This window comes from Pseudopipra pipra, chromosome 9, assembly GCF_036250125.1.
Source record: "Pseudopipra pipra isolate bDixPip1 chromosome 9, bDixPip1.hap1, whole genome shotgun sequence".
NCBI lineage: Eukaryota > Metazoa > Chordata > Aves > Passeriformes > Pipridae > Pseudopipra > Pseudopipra pipra.
In genome coordinates this window covers 24336440-24353586 of record NC_087557.1, presented here as the reverse complement: position 1 = coordinate 24353586, position 17147 = coordinate 24336440, and the positions used below count along the sequence as shown (strand labels likewise).

Genomic DNA, 17147 nt, shown 5'->3' with positions numbered 1-17147 from the left:
TGAGAATGGTTTGGTTCTCAGTTGTTAAAATTATGATGTTCATGACTTAGGCCAAAACTTCCCACACTGAGTGTTTGGACTCAGATGCTCCTTTGACTGCTGTATGAATTCTGGCCACATTACAAACTCTCATAATATCACAATTTGCTCCTCTCTGTACAAGTCTGTTAAAAACTCAACCAAACTCCCCCAAGATTCCTGTTCTGATTTGCAGCAGCCAGCATGTTTTCCTCTTAGGTTCAGCTGCTGATCTGGAAAATAAGCCAGAAGCTTTTCCTCCCATGCTCCCGATTTCTGTCTTCCCAATGACAAAGCACAGGGGAGGAGGAAGCCTCTTGAAAGTAGAAGACAAGAGCTAGACCTAAGGAACTGAAGGAGAGAAGGAAAAAGCCAAACAGACCAACTGGCTGAGAAACAGTTTGAAGGCAGGATATTGTTCCTAATGGCCCCACCGAGGAACATCAGAACCGGGTTTGCAGCTGGAAGCAGAATGGCTTTGCAGTTCCAGCCCCTGCACACCCTGGTGTCAGAGGGGGGTATCCCCCATCCCCACATTCCCTGCCTCAGAAGCTCTGTGCTGGCAGCCAGATGAAAGTGCCTCTCATCTGTCCATGATCCATGTACAAATACAAGGTCTGGTGTTGTGCCTGTGTGCAACAGTGTCCAAATCAGGATTGTACAGCATCCACAACCCTGACTATTTACATGCAGGTGACGGTGCTAATAATTTTTCCATTTTTATAGATTGATGTGTAGTTCTATTTTTATATATACAGTCCATTAGATGAAATAATTTCATGTCTATGGGGTAGGCATGAAGCAATCCTCAGCTCCTGCAGCTGGCCAGAAGTGGCATATGATAAATTATATTTGCTTTTATAAATTAGAAGAATCAGATTTCCTGGTCTCTCTGCTAAGAACATCATTACTTCAGGTAAGGTGGTACATGACTTTACATGACACACCTAACTTCTGCAAACTTCTAACTATGGCATAAGAAATCCATTCCTTCACTGAAGTCATCGATATTTTACTTATATTGAAAGCTCTGTTCTAGGACAGTACCAGTTAAATGTCCATTTTCTTTCTTCTACACCTTTCTCATTTGCTGAAAGCTTGGGCAACAGCACACCTTAGGTTAATCCTAACATTTTAATTAGTTCCAAGCTGACAGCTATTTGTACTTTCAGTAATAAATTTTAGAGTCACTGGAAAGTAGATTAGTGTGTAATTTAGGAAAGCTTGCTCATGTGTTTCACTCCTCTGTGAAAGACAGACACGCTCATGAGATTAAGCTCTAGCCTGGCAGAGAACCTGTTTTTCCTAGCACATATTTGCTTCTGATGTCACAAATCATGTTTAAATCCTGCCTTAGCCAGCCTGCTGGTGGCAAGTAGTTCACAGAAGACAGGCCCATTTGCAGGTAGAATATTCACAGAAGTGGACACATTCTTGGACACACTGGCTGGTGAACTAATTTGACCTTCCTCAGTTCTTTTTTGTCATACATGGGCTGCTCCAATACAACTGCCCGTGGAGGTCACTGCATTTGCAAGCAAATTAAGTTGGCTTCCCCATCTCTCCATAAAAATTTCTGGAAGACCTGTATTACCAGTGCTCTTGTTCCTCTCAGACTACAGTATGTCATTTATGACAGAAAGAAAACTAGTGTGCTCATAGGTAAGGTCTTACTGCAAGGTTTGTGGGTTGTTTTTTTTTTTATTTGTGAGGAAACTGGTTCTTCAAGCAAACAAAGTGACCCTGACGGTTTGACAGGGTCAGGCCAGGCTTAGCCAGTGACATCAAATTATGCACCAGTCATCATTCTTCAATATATCCTGCAGGGAAGGAAACAGAAATGGAAACCTGTTCCAGAGTACACAAACCACCTTTCTTTGCAGCTCTAGACACTACACAAACACACCTGACTTTCAGATGCCTTACAATACTGTAAAGTTATAATATTGAACTTTACAAATTTATTCACCGCTGTACCATCAGATTTGAACCTTGTTTGTGCTTCCACAAATAAACCAGGAATGTGCTCTGTTACAGATGCTGGAAATGACTAGATAAGGCATTTCACAGCCATGCCAATGGTTATTTTCTTTCACTCATCATCTTTTGTTCACTGCCAGTTATTTCAGTTGGCAGATGTGGTTTCACAATCCTCTATAATTGTATCTGCTAGCATTGCATAGCTGAAAGTTCCTCCCAAGAGCATCTTTAGATATTTCTTCTGTCCACTGCAGGTCTGTTTCCCATTAGTTTTTTCCTTACAGAATAATTTCTTCAGTAAATGCCTCTTATCCAACTGTGGAAGGCAATCTCCTTATCCGACTGTGATAGGAAATGGTGCCACACGTTCCCTTTCCAGCTTCTGGCCAGCCCAGCACAAAAATAAAGCAACTGTGCTCCTCACTAAGAGCTCGACTAACCCCACGGCAAGTGTTTCTCTATTTTCTCTTTCTATAATATTTGTGCACATCCCTGCAGGGGATGGATAGGGAGGAACCTATCAGAGGGTTTTCCTAGCAAAGGGCCAGAAGGAGCAGAATAACACAGGATATGCTGGAGCAGATCAGTTCAGAGGTCAGGAAATGCAGACCTCAATAGAAATGGACTCAAAATGTTGAGAAATTCTCCAGGTGTTTTGACAGTGGGTACAAACAAGAGACACGTGATAGATGTTAAAACAGATACAGTGATTAATTCAAAATAATTTTCTCATTTTTACTTCTCCACCTGACCTTATAAACACTATCTCTCAACATTTAATGTTTTCCTCACCATTTTGTAAAGATAGTTGTAATTCACTTCAGGCAGTTATATTAATAACAAAAAAAGTTCACTTACAGTTGCTAGAAATATTTTGAAAGCCCATGCATATATACACACAGCAAGTGAGAATAAATAGTTGCTGTAAATACAGTGATAAACTGCTAAAATTTAGACTTTGCTAAAAACTAATTTGATTTCTCAGTTATGTTAGAATCATCACAAACACTAATCTACAGCTGGTAGTCTCAACTGTTCCTTCACTTGTATGTGATTAAAGATGGGTATAAAAGTCTAAAACAAATGTGAAAATGCTATTAAAATTGAAATTTCAAAAACGTACTGCTGAAATTAGGACAAGGATTTTTTTTTTTCTTTCCTTATTTATATTTGAATGGCAACTTATTTCGTACATCACAGAATGGCTTGGGTTGGAAGGGACCTTAAAGATCATCTAGTTCCAACCCCCATGCCACGGGAAGGGTCACCTTCCACTAGACCAGGCTGTCCAGAGCCCTCACCATGAAGTATGTTTTCCTAATATCTCAACTAAACCTATCCTCTGTCAGTTTAAAGCCATTTAAAAACCAAAACAAAACCAGAACAAACAAAAAAAAAAAACCTGCAGAGAATTTGCCCAGGATGAATGACTATAACTAGACCAGAGAAAGTGATTTTTCTAATTTTGAGGTATTTAAACGCTTCCTTAAGGAGTTTAAAATATACTATGTTGATTTTGGCTGCGATAGAGTAGTTTTGTTCATAGCAGCTAGTACGGAGCTATGTTTTGGATTTGTTGCTGAAAACAGAGTTGATAACACAGGTATGTTTTAGTTATTGCCATCAGTGCTTACACAGAAACATCAACCGGGTCTAACAATAAACCATTCTTAGGATTCACACCCTTTCATTTAGAGAAGAAAACTCACTACATCATAAGAAAACTAGTTGCCCACCCCGTGGCAGCAGCTGTCCTGAACTCCACACAGCAAAGAATATTGGGATGCCTCCTGTCAAGCAAATAGAAAGAAGAGCTGGGGTACAGAAGAGCACCCAGTGTGGGAAGTACAGATCTGCAGTGACATTTGGAAGAGCTCCCCAGCAATGATGTCACAGCACAGACGAGCAGCACAACCCACTTCTCAATCCTCCAGTCAACTGGAGCTGTCAAGCGGCACCTTGTACTCGGCTAATGGGAAACTCTCAGCAATGTCCAACAGTTGGGTGCTGTCAAGTATTTTGCTGAAATCTAAAGTCCTTAAGCAAGAAAGACTAATAGGATATGTATGAAAATCATGCAAAGTACTACTAAGGATGTGACAAATCATAGGATAGGAATAGCTTCAAAGCCCAGCAGCATGTGCCAATCTGTGCCCTGATTACTGATTAACGTTCGGAAACATTTCAGAGAGAAGCCTGACTTGAGACAGGATTGGAAGTGATATATGTTATGTGAGAGGTACATTCATTTTCATAAGTGACTCTTCAGAGACTTTTGATAATTCCCAGAGGGACCTCCTTCTAATGATTTAACAAAGTGATCAAGGATCAAGGCACCTAGAATTCATGAACAGCATGACACTGCCTCCCTTTCATGTCTGACATCCTAAGGACAAAAAAACTATGAAAGGTTCACAGCTGCAACAAAAGTGAGAGTTGTTGAAATACAGCACTGTAGTGGCACTGATGGCAGTTCCAAAGGAATTAGTCTGAACTCCACAAAACTTTCCAACAAACAAGTTATTCTGGAAAGATTTCCCTCTAACATATTTCAGTGTAAATCAGCAATACCTTTTCACACAAGTCCCATATCCTTCTACTGTGACTCCGCTAATGCAGCAGCATATTAGCTGGAGTTTTGTTTCATACTCAGATCAGTAGGGCAACCTTTCCATCAATTCCTTTTGGCATGCATTGCCTGTAAGCCCACCTAGCTATTCTCAGTCACTGCTGGGGTCTGCTCTCTCCAGGTTCCATTCCCGGTCAGCACAAACTGATGCAGTGTTGTGACAAAGAGAAGAGAGTGCCCTATTATGCCATATTCAATACCCCAAGATGCTGTAAGAGAGGAATAATGAGCTTTACCAGGTGTGGTTTACTCCAGAGAACTTCTACTTTCTGCTAGAAGATTTCCAGCCACTAAAGCACTCTCCATATATCCATAAATATCAATGGAAAGAAAGCGTGGACTGGTACACACAAAACGAGACTAACAGGACAAGAAGTTACTGGGAAAATAACATTAATACTCTATCAGCTTCCTGTGAAAAAGTAGAGAGATACAGAAAGGAACCAGTAAAGCACACAGGGATCTTAAAGTCCATATGTTACCTCAAGAAAAAAATCCTCCCAGTGATGGGCATCTGGGGCCAGCAGATGCCGGGTTTGCCTAATGAGGGGCCACAGCCGTTCCCAGCACCGTGACAGGCTGAAGGGCAAGGGAGAGAGACTCATTCTCCAGCACAACCCACAGCAGCAAAAGGCACAGCTACGTGGGAATGCTGCTGCCAGAGAAAATAAGAGCACTACGAGCACACTAAAAGAGTGAAAGGGAAGTCACTTAAAAAAGCTTAACTACCAGGCAGGTGTTTGCCACTCCCATACGCTGCAATCTAGGTTTGTTAGCAATGCAATATTTGAGCACGATAATTAAACACAAATTTTTCTGTCACATATGGGATTGAATTATAAGCTCCTTTTCCCACATCCTTGTTACTTAGCAGTTGCTAAAATAAAAGTTCACTGACTTCAATATGAATTTTGTCCAAATTCTGTTTCAACTCCTTTTTTTTTCTACTCTTGAAGGCAGTCATGCTCATTTGTCTGATTAAACTGCTTTGGTTGCTGAGAATACAGGAATGTTTCAGCAAGTCAGGATACATTTTCTTGAGAACCAGGAATTCTGGGAGGTCTTATTCTATTAATTGATCCATTTATGTAAGTGCAGATAAACATGCACGGAGCAGTGTATAATTTGTTTGCAAAATAAGTAAATGTGGCTTAAACTAACTCAGCTGAAGTCTATGGAAGGCACTGAGAGTGACCTCTATTAGAGCAGCAGGATTTTACACTGGAGCTGTAAGATCCGAGGGGCAATTACTGAGGAAGGAAACCAATAAATTATGTGAACTGAAATATGTGTCTGCTGTTATGAATGTTTTTCAAAACAGCATTTGAAATGTTGCCTTAAGGCAACACCCATCAGTTCAATATATTTCATACAACCTTAGGAAGGAAGTTTCGTGCCGAACACCAAATATTTTTTGAAGTAAAAAAATGAATTTAAAAAAAACCTGCTTAGTATTGCTAAACACTGTGTCTGGAAATGAGGTTTGGGTAAGCACTACAGAATTTGACCCTGATTCAATATATTAGGAAATATGTATTTAAATAGAATATCAATTTTTTAAACAAAGATGAGATAGTTGTGAACAGATGAGTCTAGGCTCTGATATTTAATTCATATTTTAATAATTCTGCTGTTTGTATTCGCTGCCTTCTAAGAGAAGGTTATACCTGGAGTTGTCATCAAGACAGGTAAGAGGCACTTCAAATTATTTAAATCCAGATTTGCACTTTCTCAAAAGTTTTTAGAAATGTAGTGGGTTTTTAAAGGTCTTCATTGTGTCCAGGAGACAAGTAAGATTCCACCTAATTCTTTTCTCCTTTCATTCTTTGTAGCACCTTACACCATTTCTAAACAAAGGGTTTCTAACTTTTCTCAGTGGATAAAGTCCAAATCTATGTGAAAACAGTGAAAGAACACTCCTTATCCCCAGCAACTTTTGGATAAGGATCTGTATACCATGTTGACTGCAAGAATACTTAGGAGTGAGTCTTCATTCCCTTTTCATTTTACTCCACCACCATCTCTTCTAAATTAATAGCATAATAATTGTGAAATGTAAAGACCTGGTAAAATATTCTATTTAGAAGACATCATAAAAATAGGTGTATTTTTAATGTTTGCCAAATGCTTAGCAGATTATAAACAAACTTTGAATGCCAAATACTGTAAGCAATTTTCACTGAAAACTCCTTTGGTAACCCCCCTCTAAAATTTGATTACTGTATTTGGTACATTGATTTAGCAATGAAAGTAACAACAATATCATCATTTTAAACTTCCTTGCAGGAGTGTTGTAGAGATACATTTAAGTTCATGTTTGTGTAGCTTTCCCTGTCTGCTTTAAATTATGAAATGCATTATTTAAGAAGAGTGATAACAGCTCTAATTGCAAATAAAAACAGGGTGCATCTTTGAAAAGTGCCCCTGCGAGATGTTATAGCTAAACCCAGTACTATAGGAACAGCACATAAAACCTGATAGATTACAGAAGAAAGCCCAGTGACAGTTTTCATGGTCTGTTCACTCCATATTGCATTCGTGAAGAAAGCATTCTTAGTTAAATTTGCTCAGGGAGGAACAGAAACACTGTTATTTATGTGTACTCAGAAGCTCCTACCACAGACCGAGGCCTTGCTGTGCCACGTGCAAGACAAACGGAACAAAAGCCTTGCCCGCCTGGAAGGGATGGATAATGGGAACAGCATAAAATATATAAACATGCTCTGCTTACACTTGTATTGTAACCTTAATTTCTCAGTTCAGACACTTCCTGTCTGGTACCAGCTACTTCTGACATCCTCCTGAATTCCCAAGTGCCCCCGTGGCAGTTCACACTGACCCCCTGGGTGTGATCCCACTAAGGACACATTGCTCAGGAGAAAGAGCAGGGGGGGTGTCTGCTGTTTAACTCTGCTAACAACCCATAAACACGGCAAACAATGCACTTTCTTCCCCACCCTTCAGAAGTGCATTCTAGAGCACACAGTCCTAAGACATTCAGAGTTTGGACAATGCTCTCAGGCACATGGTGTGATTCTCTGGGCTGACCTGTGCAGGGCCAGGAGTTGGACTTCAGTGATCCTTGTGGGTCCTTTCCAACTCAGGATATTCTATGATTCTATGAAAAACATTAAGAACAACTGACACATTTTGTACTAGATTTAAGGCTGGAGTTTACTGCTGCACAAGCTAGCTGATTTTAGTTTTAATAATATTAAAAGAAACTGTAATAACAATGGGAGGACTTCACTTGTTATGCAGATGCTACTGGCTGACAGAGAACCTACTTTACTCTCCATTCATTTCTTTTGTTTGAGGTATAGGAAAATTCCACACAAAAAGTTTTAGCTTGATAAAGGCCTGTTTTTTTCTGAAAGCCTCAAACTCAAACTTCCAGAACGTCTGATGAAGTATGCAACGCTCTCAGTGCACCTCCCAACTAGAGTGACTGGTGACTTTGCCTTCCATTTTAGCTGTCTCTCACTTATAAAGCACAAAAATATAATTAGTATATCACTCAGCACTCAATGGTATGTTCTTTATGTTCATGTAATTTATCTCCAATTTGTCAAAGCTCCTGTCAAATTGCCTATCGCTACATGGTGCCTTATTCTAGGTCTGTCCATTGACATGAAAGTCTTGAAACCAGGCAGATGGTTTTGTGAAGTAAAGACTGTTTTGCCTCAAGCAAGAAGCTTGTAGATTAAAAGAAAGGTTAATTCAAAAATAATTCAAGGTAAAGATAAAAATTTGACAGATGTGTGCAGTTCTTTCGCCAATCCTTTTCTCCAACGTGTCACTGTAGTATTTATATATTCCAGATCATACCTATGTGAAAGTGTACAAAATTTATCATGGGAGCGAGGATCTGAAATTAATTCCTAATCAGCAAAGAGTATCCTGGCAACATTGCTAGTCTAAATTCCCTTAGCCCACAGGCCACGAGTAACCCCCGCAGCTCTGCTTTCAAAGTCCTGGGAGCAGATATTGTCAAGACTCCGTGGTGTGGATTATCTGGTTTGGCAGTAGCGCATCCCGCTCCTGTGGAATGTCAGTGTAGGCTTGTGAAATGATCTTTAAAAAGCAAATTAATTTTTAGAAAAATGTTATTTTCTAAAGGAACGTAACCGAGACGTTGCACGGGAAAGCGAAATGCCTCCTGGTTTCAGGAGGGGAGTGAACAGAAGACCAATATCCTTTGTATCTTCCAGTTTTATGTCAAGTTCTACATACATAATTAAAAGAAAACCCCCAAAAAGCCCCAGATGTCTTGTGCCTGTCTATTTTGGGGGGAAAGAGAAAGAAGCAGGTAATGTTCTAAGAGAGCAACAAATCAAAATTTTATTCCAGATTTGACCGACCAGTTGTGTCCTGCTCATGCCCAAGGGGCCAATACAAACATTTATGATTTAAAAGCACATTTCAAACTAGGATTCCTTTTTCTAAAATAGGCATGAAATTAATGGTTGCAATGAGAAGTTATGAATGAACTTTAGAGAGTTTGGAGGTTTGGCTTCAATAATGACCCACATCTGGCAGTTAACTACAGGACTATCATACAAGAAAAAAATTTATTTTGATGAATATTTTTGAAATAACTGGATCTTGGATGTTCAAAAAAAGATTCCTCTACTTCATGCTGCAAGATGACTTAGAAATGTCTTCAACACAGCCTTTTCCATGGCATTCTGGCATTATTTTAGAAGCGTGTTATATGTCTATAGTTCTATTTTAGAATTGTCTCAAACAAGCCAAACAACACTTAACAAAACTAGATAATTTGTGACATATGTTCTTTGTGATTATGTCTCAGATTTAACTACAACAATTGACACAGCAAAAAAAAAAAAGAAAAAAAGTTTTTTGATAATGCTTTCTCTACAGTCAGCTCTCAGGTTTCACAGGGTTTTGCCTCAGGACAAGGAGATGGCCAGTACCACATCATTTCACTCCCAACACTCCAGGCTCAAGCTTTTAGGACTGCTGGGCAGGGCTCCTCCTAGCTTTGCAGTACTCACCAGGTTTATTCACTGCCTGTGGTACCACAGTTGTTTCTGTATAAAAACTGCAGCAGAGGTAAAACTTTGTCTGCCCACACAGTTTGTGCACTGGCACCCAGCCCCTGCCAAGGGGCACAGAGTGTGGGTTAAGGACAGGCAGGAAAATTCCTTTGGATTTGGCTCGAGCCACGTAGCACTGAGATCTTAAACCAAATCTCAAGTGCAGTTATTAAAAAGAGACACACCCCAAGCAGCCTAAGCTTTGTGTTCAGCAGGGATGGATCTTCCCAGTCTCCCTGCCTGAGCTGTGCAAGTCACATTTTGTAACGCTGAAGCAAGAACTGAACACCTTTGCAAATCACCACCTCTGAACGAAAACAGGCACAAAACCTACGAGACCCTTAAGCCTCCATCCCTACTCTTTACCTTCTTTTCTGATCTTCTGAAGCTATTATCCAACTGCAATACACGGCAGTTCCTCCACTCATCTCAGTTTCATTTGTATCACTGTCATACAATTACTAGGTGACTTCCCTAGCACAGATTTAGAGACTGGGTCCTACCCTGCCATGCCAGAAGATTTTTGAACTGCAGTGTTCGCAGAGGTTGTTTCTGCAGTCAGGCATATCTAATGGTAGCTATTCTGAAACAGCCAACATCTGTTTCGATACTTTTACCTCAATTTTTTCAGCCACTCATAATGTCCACCATTCCTGTTTTCTCCAGCTGTCATTTTATAGGGCACTTTTCTCAATTTTACTTCTGCAACTATTACTCTGAGACTACAAGTGCACCCATGCAAATGGCAGCGTCACCAAGGTGCACTGTTAAATCTGGTTTACTGGGGTTAATACAACACAACTTTCTGCAGCTTTAAGAAAGCTGTCCATGCTAACCTTAGCTTTCCCTTTCAGCATGACTTCTAATTTGATCAAACCCTGTAAGTATCTAGTGTGAAACAGATGGTGTGTGTTTGGGAAAGTTTAAAAAGGGAGCATAATATACTCCCTTTGGCGGGCGACTCTGAAATGCATCTGTTCTCTCTGCAGCGAGGCTCCTCTCCCTACTGCAGGCAGGCGCTGCGAAAGCCTCCCCACGCCGCGCTCGCTGTGTGCCGTCTGAATCACACTGCTCGCCTTCCTTTCAACTCCCGGCTCCCTTTTCAACTGAATGCTAAGCAAGGAGCTGATTTTTTATTTATTTTTTTTTTTTTTTAAATAAAGGACAAACATTAACAAAATCAGGACTAGGCTTTGAGAAAATCATTTCATTCACAGCCTCGGGACTGAAGTGGAGAAACCTTCCAGGTGCTCTGTGTGAACGGCACTGATGAAAACTACATCAGGTTTTAAGTCCTCTGCACTCGTGCCAGGACATGCACAGAGGCTGAACAGCAGCAGGGCAAGGAGTAACATTTCTGGGAGTTAGCAGTGCCCACCCACCTTGGGACTTCCACCAAAACCCGAGTTCAGCAAGAGCAAGGAGCTGAACAAGACACTTGTCACCAGACTGAAGGGCAACCCCACACCAAGTGACCCCTGGCACACCCATTGTCATGGCAGAAGAAGAGCCATACAGGGCATTCCACCTTTAAAAATGTGAAGAATGCATTAAAATGGTACCAAAATTATTTACTATTTCTTAGCTCAGAAAGGTAATGACTATCAACCTGCTCTGGAGTCCATGGGTGAATGGGGGAGCAGGTGATCCAGTGGGTTAAATCAACGTTCAGAGTGATATGGATTTTGTTTCCTGTGTATCATTCATCATACAGATATGGTTTGAAAACTTTACCCCACACACACAGCACCAGTGCAACAGTAGATCAGAGCTCGGCTTAAGCTGCCAACAGAACCATCTTTTGGGTCCAGTCACAAGGATGGATATGTCCATAACAAGTAAGTTTTAATGAAATTACGAGCCAAGAACACTAAGAAGATCTCGGCAATAATCACCTTTGCATTAAAACACTGATGAGTCATAAGCAATACTTTGGGATTATCCAGACTGCGTGCTTGCTGCACAGAGACTGGATTTATAGAGAAACTGGAACTGTGATTCCCACTTCACTGCTAGAGAAACAATGCCCAGATCAGGAAAGGAGTCCAAGCCAGAGCACAGACTAGCAAAAAAAGTACTCTGGCTCTAGAATGCTTTTCATTCTCTGCAACCTGTCCCTCCACAATTTTATTTTTTTCCTTCCAGAGACTACACACCACTATCGAATGAGGAAATCACTTGGACCCAGGTTTCATTGGTTTTATTTCCAGTATTTTGGGTCTTATTTTTATCAACAACTGCCCACTGGTCAAACAAGACAGATTTACACATCTGTTTATAAGCTAAGCAACTTCATGTTGCTTCATGATGCTGAAAACACTTAATTGTTTTGGGTCTTTCAGTATAGTATCCCTTTTAAAAGCAACCCATTGCAATGTTCTCTGAGACTGCAAATATATTATTGTATTTTTGAACTCTGCTAGTTCTAGTAACATATTTTCATTTCTGACATTTCAAATTGGTTCTTTTTTTTTTTCCTGTTAAATTTCAACCAAAGGTAGAGGAACCGAAAGCTAAATCTCAGCAGCACTTCAGGGTAGTAATAATCTTGTGAAATGACCTCTTGGTTACTGAATTCCCCCAATACCATTTTTCAAAAGTCACTTTTTACGGTAATATAAAAATTTAATTAAAGTTAATGAAATGCTTTGAGACTGCCAGATTAAGACAAAAAAATACAGTCAATGAAAAAGTGGTTTTGATACTGAAGAATTCAGAAACATTAACAGACAAGGAGAAAAGCCCCATTGTAAAAATTCAGAGAAAATATAGGATATTTTTTTTAGTTAATACAGATTTTATTTTCCTCTTCAATTTGAAGAATAAAAGGTTGGCCATGAGATGCACAGCTGCTAATTAGATATATAATATATAAACCAACCTTCATAGAAAGCAGTGGCCTGTTCTACAGATATTGTTTCATTAATCTGAATGATTAAGCATTTTTTATTAACACTTTTAAAAAAGGATAAAGCAATTAAAAAGTAATAGGACATTCTGGAAAATGGAATTTTGCACTACATACTGTAAACCCCAGTCTCACTTGTTATAAATACTTAAACAGAAAAAAATAAACTTTATTATTTAAAGGCAAATAAAGCTACGCTTCTCTCTCAAACTGGAAAGTCCCGAAGGCTTTATATTCTAAAGTCTTTCCTCTAAAAGATCTTTTCCAATTTATTTTCAAAATAGAAATCAGCAGGGCAAAGGACTAAAGGGTCCCCATGGAATGAGAGTGTAGGAATGATCTTCCCTTTCACTCTACTCAGATTTGTTTAACTATAAAATTGTAAAACATTTGGCCACGACTGGGAGGAATCAACTTAGCCAATGTCTTGCTGTCCATGACCCCGTGGTCAGTATAAAACAATGCAAAAGTAATTTAATACTTTTCATAGAATCATAGAATCAGCTAGGTTGGAAGGGACCTCAGAGATCACCAAGTCCAATCCTTGATCCACTACCACTGTGGTTCCCAGCCCATGGCACTGATGCCACATCCAGTCTCATCTTAAAAACCTCCAGGGACGGAGAATCCATTCCAATGTCTGATTACCCTCTCTGGAAAGAATTTCTTCCTAATATCCAACCTAAACCTCCCCTGGCACAGCTTAAGACCATGTCCTCTTGTCTTGCTGATGACTGCCTGGGAGAAGAGACCAAACCCCACCTGGCTCCCCCCTCCTGTCAGGGAGTTGTAGAGTGAGGAGGTCTCCCCTGAGCCTCCTCTTCTCCAGGCTGAACAGCCCCAGCTCCCTCAGCCTCTCCTCACAGGACTTTTGCTCCAGTCCCTTCCCCAGCCTTCTTGCTCTGCTTTGGACCTGCTCCAGCACCTCAATATCCTTCCTGAACTGAGGGGCCCAGAGCAGGACACAGTAAGGTAACTGTATCCCAATACAGTAATTACAGGGTTCTGTCAAACTAGAGTGTATAACCAGCTACACAAATCCCAGACAGCTGAGCTGATTCTCCACTCACCTGCACTGGAACATCAGCTCACACTTGGCAGCAAAGCAAGTCCCCGAGTCAGAGGGAGGCCCAGGGTTCTCCACTGAGAGCTGGGGATGTGTCACCTCAACTCAGTCCCATGGGGGCAGCACACCTGCACCTCACCTGCACATTGACTCTGCCCCTCCTCTCCCAGGGCTTGGCACACAAGCAGACCTTGCCCTGCTCAGCTGACAGTGTCCTGTCTCAGGGACAGGAGAGGGTTACAAACCACCAGTACCTGCAGCAGGGCTTGTGTTGGCCAGTGAGCAGGGAAAGTCAGGAGGAAACTGGAACTATGTTTGCCAGTCAAATATCTTGATAATACAGATCTAGGTAATAAAAAGATCACTCTAACACACTGATCAGATCCATCATTTCAAATGACTTTTGCATAAAATGGCACACAGGTAAACATCAGTTTTCTGATGAATACCGTGACAGTGATAGAATTTCACCATTTTGCTAGAGCTGTTCTCAAATATTTATTGTTTGCTCACCACAAAGGAATACTAGTGAGCTTGTGACCAAAACCACTGGGGGGATGTCGTGCCTCCAATCACAGCCAGCAGAGTAGAACAGCAGGCACCTTTATTTACAGGTTTAGACATTTATCAACAACTCAGTTACGTGACTGATCCTCAGCGTTAGTCATGCATGATGCCAACAAACCTCTTAACAGACCAGGATTAAAAGTGAAATGCCCAAGGAACATATTTGTAGCTGCAGTTTTAGTAGTAACAGAACAAATGCATAATTTGTAAAGTCTTTGGCAAAGTGTTTCTTTCAAACCCTAATATATAGACAGAATCTGAATATAATCTGGTTTTAATTTACAGGTGCAATAGTAAGCAAGATATGAAGATTATTAATCCAAGATTACTAATCTCTGCCATAGTTCTATAAATTCCAAAGGTACACTTTACTTTTGAAAACGTATGACAACTGTAGAATAATAGCAAATATAAGGTGTAAAATCTCCATTTTGTACATGCTAGCAGCATCCAAAAAAATTGAGGAAGCAGAAAAAAAAAAAACAAGCACAAAAAATGCCACATTCAAAATTTAAAAAGATCTACAGCACAAGCTAAACCTTTCAACATGGTAAATAATTATATAGCATTTGAATGCTGATTATTAATTGATTATTAATTTGGATTCTGTACTATGCATGTAGCTAAAAATTACTCTGGCATTAAAACCAGAGCTAAACCCAGGCAAACAGTGTGTTATTTTTACAGAATATCTATGTTTGATTACAATATCAGAGGGAGAAGGAAATACAGACAGCATGGCCACGTAGCACTCAGCAGCAAACAAGTGGCCCACAGCCACAGCAGCACTCCAGATGCTCAGGGCTCAGAACCTGCAATGCTCCTGATGGGAATCTGCTCCCAACAGGAATCTGCTCCCAAGGAGCTGCAAGCTCTGCAGTTGGGGAACTGGAGCACAGTCACAGCCAGAACAAGAGAGCAAATGCTGTTTCTGCCCACAGAACAACTGAGGCTGTCAGGAACCTGTCTTGTGACAAGATCTCAAACATTTTTTGTAAAATAATTCATATTTTAGTGTGTAAGACCCATACAAGGAAAAAAAAAAAAAGCTGTTGATTGAGCTATTCAACCAGGAGATTGGAGTAAGAACTCAGGAGTCAGAATTTCTGCTCCTCCTGTCTGGGCCTAAAAGCTTTCAACTAGAAATGGCCTCTGACTCATTATGTCAACTTTCTAATGACTAAAGGTACCACATTATCTGTGCTGTTTCACAATTATCTCAAACAAAATAAGAGGTAGAATTATTTCTCCTGTTATTGGAACTCAGTTTCAAAACCTCTCTCCTCTGGTATTCAGAAACCTTCTTCTCATTTCCAGTCCACATTTACTCATTGACAGTGTTACCCCTGTGGTTTTAGTTTAATGCCAACTTTCCCTCTTGGACACCAATCCTCCAATATATTTCTAGGGTAAATTTTACCCTTTCTCCAACTTCACTTTACTGGAATAAACAAACAAAACTCTTCTGGTATGATTGTACTTTTTTCCCCCTGACCTTCTCTGCTCTTGTGCCAAGGGTAGTCACCTTTTATGAAAATAGATGGTAAAAAACAGACACAGTATTCCACAGAACATCCTTTGGTTTTAATAAATATATATTATACTCCAGCTCAGCCCAAAGAACGACTTTTTCAGTACTCAGAACAGAAACAAAAGGCACACATGGACAAATTTACATTCTTTGTATGAGTAATTCCAAGGCAATAGTCTACCTCCTTCAATGGGTATAGTATATGACAGTTCCAAAAAATGAGACAGTCACCTGATCCACAAAAGCCACACTAGGCAGTGTATAGGTGTAAATAAGAAGCTTGTTTATTTGCATATAATATAAGTTGGCCTGAATTTGATTTCCAAGACAGCAGTGAATCCAGTTAATGCTGGACCGACCAAGAAATATATTCAGAAATACAACAGAAAATGCTTCAGCAGCTCAAGGACAATAACCTTTTCAATCTCCTCACTTTCATTCCCATACAAGCATAAAAGTATCCTGCACACTTCCTACCTTTTTTTTTTTTGCATTAAATCTGCCTTTATAATATATCTTGCCTATTTTTTATATGTTAGAGATGAGTCATGTCACACTCCAGTCACCACTAAAATCCTACTTCTTGTATCTACGTGTGTATCAACATATGCTCAGGTTATTAGAGACTTCAAGTACAAATAAAAAAATACCATAAGCTACTCTAGCTTTGTCTTTTAACAACTGGTCAGACAATCAATGCCTGAAATACACTGAAAGCATTAATTATTTAAAAGAGTAATGAAGACAGTTCTGCTTATGTTTTCCCTTGTAAGAGAAAAAAAATCATGGTCTGAAAATCTCCTGTCTCATCACAGGGCTCCTACATGTTCTGATTCCAGAGATTTTTTTGCTGTTTGAAATTAATTCTAATTTTAGGGAGACACTGAAACTCAAGAGAAGATAAAATGCTAAGAACCATGCATACCTTCTTTTTCAGTCCTTTTAAGTGCATATGTTATTGCCCACACACATCTAGCATATAATTGTTGGCAGTGATGGTTTTTGGCTGGCACATCCTTTGGTGCTTGAAGGTTTCTGTATTGCTAAAATGAAATGGTATGACTGCCTCAGAATGAGACAGATAGGGGGGTGGGAAAAGTTCATATTGACACACTGCACTTTCCCAATTAAGTTAAATATCACCACACGCAGAAAATGCTTTGCCGAGAGATTTGGTCTCTACCTTTGCTACAAGATTTTGGCAGTTTGTTGGCATTTAGCAGTTAATTTTACCAAACCACAGACAAGGCTAAGGGACAAAAATGACTCCATTATATTTCTGTCTGGCAGACTTACATTTGCCCAAGGGCAAATATCTCAGATGAATATTTTTAAAGCTGGAGTGGCTCGTCCAAATTATCTCTTTTCAGCTGCTGTGGATGCTTGGT

At 40.0% G+C, this 17147-nt stretch overlaps 1 protein-coding gene and 1 long non-coding RNA gene across 9 annotated transcripts in view; both read right to left on the bottom strand.

The window, feature by feature from the left end:
- Positions 1-17147, bottom strand: part of BEND5 (BEN domain containing 5) — a 907022-nt gene that overhangs the window by 631820 nt on the left and 258055 nt on the right. The window lies entirely within an intron of this gene.
- LOC135418567 (uncharacterized) lies at positions 1682-4261 on the bottom strand. The gene is made up of 2 exons (XR_010432528.1): positions 3735-4261; positions 1682-1838 (listed from the first exon to the last, which is right to left on the bottom strand). It is a non-coding gene; the product is annotated as an uncharacterized LOC135418567 (long non-coding RNA).